Source organism: Heptranchias perlo, chromosome 9 (assembly GCF_035084215.1).
Source record: "Heptranchias perlo isolate sHepPer1 chromosome 9, sHepPer1.hap1, whole genome shotgun sequence".
Taxonomy (NCBI): domain Eukaryota; kingdom Metazoa; phylum Chordata; class Chondrichthyes; order Hexanchiformes; family Hexanchidae; genus Heptranchias; species Heptranchias perlo.
Genome location: NC_090333.1, coordinates 22380006 through 22384092, shown reverse-complemented (window position 1 = coordinate 22384092; position 4087 = coordinate 22380006).

Genomic DNA, 4087 nt, shown 5'->3' with positions numbered 1-4087 from the left:
TGGGTGAGGGTGTGGGAGAGATTGAGAGTGGGTGAGGTTGTGGGAGAGATTGAGAGTGGGTGAGGGTGTGGGAGAGATTGAGAGTGGGTGAGGGTGTGGGAGAGATTGAGAGTGGATGAGGGTGTGGGAGAGATTGAGAGTGGGTGAGGGTGTGGGAGAGATTGAGAGTGGGTGAGGGTGTGGGAGAGATTGAGAGTGGGTGAGTTGGTGAGCAAGTTTGAAACAGAGAAAATGTCAGCAATACTGAGACTGGACAAGAGGAAGAGAGAGATTTAGGCTGGGAAAGAGAGAGAGACAGAGACTCAGATTGTTTGAGGGGTTAAAAGTTCAGATTGGATGTGAGGGAAAGGGATTGAGAATCGGTGAGACGAACAGAAATTCCGAATGGAGATTCTAACACATGTGTCAGGTGTCGAGGCACAGTAGTGGAGGCAACAACCATAGAATCGTTCAAATTGCAGTTATATGGGAGAAGGGTTGGGAGTGGGGGCTGTTGGCTTTTTCAGGATGGATGAGCTGAGATGGGACTTTGCTGCTCAGTGCCTCTGGACAAAGCTTCAAAAATACACAACCAAAAAGATTGCAACTCAAGGCTGCTTCTATTGAATTATATATTGACAAAGAATGTGGATGACCTTATATTCCAGCTAATTAACTCCAGTAGCTTCAACAGGACATGCTGAGAGCAAGAGGGGGAAGATGACTGGGTGAGAGGAATAAGGAGAGACAGAATGGCACTGGATGTGAGAGGGCACATGTGTGAGAGAGCTAAACAGGTGTGAAGACTGGGAGAGAGAAGATAGAAATGAACAATAAAGATTGAAGTCAGATTTTTTTTAAAAACTTGAAACTGCCTCATGGATTGAGTTGGTGGATGCCTGTTTGGGACCACAGAGGGTTTATTTATATATGACCACTCCAGTGACTTGTTGGCACAGTGTATTATTATTCTAGTACCCCGCGTATGAGAGGGAGGCAAAATATGTAGATGAGTCACTCAGGTAGCTCGTGTATACTTCCAAATCGCAGGATCAAAAGCATGTTTGACAGAATTCCGAGAGCTGGGTATCTGCCTGCCGTCTACTCTAGAAATTGGTGCATTTTCCAAGGGGACCTGAAAATGGGAGAAATGAAATGAACCTTAAAAATGTGGACAGACTTAAATGAGGATATTTTGCAGTTGTTGGGAAACTCTTCACTCTATTTCTACCAAGAAGGAAATTGAAAGTTCGGAAGGAAATCAGGATTTTAATGATTTTCCAACTCTCTAACTCTTTTGTCTTTAACACTGTGCCAAAAAACATCAATCTTGCCAAATATTTGGAGGTTTTATGGGATTGGATTTCTGTATGTTGGCCTCATGGGTCTTTAAGTGAAGCAATATTTGTATGAAGTGAACAATCAGCAAAGATGCAGGAACTCTGGAGTTAACCTCTGAGTGAAGTGCTATGTTACTGGACCAGTAATCTAGAGGCCTGGACTAAAAATCCAGAGAACATGTGTTCAAATCCCCCACCATGGCAGTTTGAGAATCCAAATTCAGTTTAAAAAATCTGGAAATAAAAAGATGCTATCAATAAAAGTGTCTGTCAATCTGTTGGATTTCGTAAAAATGGAACTGGTTCACTAATGTCCTTTAGGGAAGGAAACATACTGTTCTTACCCCGTCTGGTCTATATGTGACTCCAGTTCCACATTAACGTGGTTGATGCTTAACTGCCCTCTGAAGTGGCCTAGCAAGCCACTCTGTTGTATCAAATTGTTACAATTTCAGTGCTTCAAGAAGAAGGCTCACCACCACCTTCTCAGGGCAACTTGGGATGGGCAATAAATGCCGGCCTTGCCAGAATGAATTTAAAAAATGACCCCATTAGAGTGGAGCCATAACTATAACCTCTTCATCTTTACTTTGTCTATCTTCTGGAGATGTTTGTAATATGTTTTCCTCTTCATTCTGTAATAAAAACCCATTCTTTGGTAATCTAGCTCTTAGTTTGGCCTTTAGCCAGCTACCAGAGATGCAAGGGACCAACTTAGTTGTCTCTGATATTCCTCTGCCCCATGTCTCTCAGCATCCTTCTGTCCAATGCAGCTCATATTGGAAGCTGCACCTATTCCAGCTGTGCGACATTAGTATGCTAACATCAATGCCACCGTTTTGCCAGCTCCTCTGGACCCTTATAAGAAAACAACTGGACATCATACAGAGGTGTTGATCGGATACTTTAGAACTATTGTTCAGAAGCCATTGAAAATAAAAGAAAAGAAAGACTTACATTTACCGAATGGTCTATCACATCTCTCAGGACATACCAAAACTCTTCACGTCTAATGAATTACTTTGAAGTGCAGTGACTTATGCAGCCAGTGAACACAAACAGCGATCAGATAAATAACCTGTTGACCTATCATTTGGTGGTGTAGGCTGAGGAAAGAATGTTGGCGAGAACATGTTATTTTTCAAATAGTGCCAATGGGATATTGACCGTCCACTCGAGAGGCAGACAAAGCCTCAATTTAACAAATTGTACAAAGGATGGTATTTTCAACAGTGGTGTATTGAAATTTCGGCCTAGATTATGGGGTCAATTTTCCTCATATATGCCGGAGAACACTCAGTTCCCAGGTGCAGAGGAGAGGAGATGGGGGCTGTGGCCTATGACGCCAGGTTTGTGCCCCCTTTCCGGTACCCTGGGTATTTCCAGGATTTCCCCCGAACGGAGGTGCAGATTGCTGGCATCTGCAGCAGGCCCGAATAAAAGGCAAGCGGCAAGAGCACAACTGGCCCTCCTGCTTCATTTTTCTCTCCTGACGCTGGAAGGGTGCCCATTTTGAGGAAGGCTTTAAGTGGAAAATGACAGGCAACAAAGACCTGAATGATGGATCAAGATAAACGTCTTTGTTTTACATTGGCTCCTGGTCAGGGAATGCCTTGAATTTAAATTTCTCATCCTTGTTTTCAAATCCCTCCATGGCCTCGCCCCCTCCCTATCTCTGTAACCTCCTCCAGCCCTACAACCCTCCGAGATCTCTGCGCTCCTCCAATTCTAGCCTTTTGTGCGTCCTCTATTTTAATCGCTCCACCCATTGGCAGCCATGCCTTCAGCTGCCTAGGCTCTGGAATTCCCTCCCTAGACCTCTCCACCTCTCTCTCCTCCTTAAAACCTATCTCTTTGACCAAGCTTTTGGTCATCTGTCCTAATATCTCCTTATGCAGCTCAGTGTCAAATTTTGTTTGGTAATCGCTCCTGTGAAGCGCCTTGGGACATTTTACTACGTTAAAGGTGCTGTATAAATGCGAGTTGTTGTTGTCATTGTTGGGACAGGGATTGGAGGTGGAGACCTTCTGGTGGTTGTTTTGTACAGCAGCCAGATATGACCGAAGACAGTGGCCATCACTGCTGTTGCAGAGCTCTCAGGCTCGCAGTAGCAGTTGTATTTCTGCACTCGTTTCCAGATGCAGGGCCCTGGTACGGAGAGAGCCTGGCAGCCTGATCGTCATCTAACAAGATAACTACTACGCTTTAAGGATTAATTCTGCACTGGCAGAATTTTGTTTATCTCATGATTGTGGATGATACAGTGGAAAATTGTGCAATTGTTTTCCTCTGAAAGAATGTAAAGTCCACCCACATTACCTGTCCTGGAAACCAGCCCCCTTTATGTTTAGTGTGTGATCTGTGTCTCTATGATGTTTACTGTCGTCTCTTTATGTTGCCTGGCAGAATGAGTAAACCTATAGGAAGTGTTGCTGGTACGACAACGAATTAGCTCAGAAACTATTACACTGAATCACCAGGATAATATGCAAATATATACACTCAAAGGCTCCACTGTCTGCAGACCCTGGTTAGATTTCAAAATAAGCATTGTTTTCTTCAGCGTTCTCAGTGTGTGTGAGACTGTACATGATTACTACCTTTAGTTCACGGCCACAATAGTGAATGAAAGGAAAGTCTAAAATGTTTGATTTGGTTGCTTTGGTTAAAGATTAGCCAATATTCAGCTTGTAGAGATCAGTAACTGAAAAAGGTTTGTAGCTTAGAGAAGGTTAATGCAGGCTGCAACCTTTGCACTGTGGCACTCC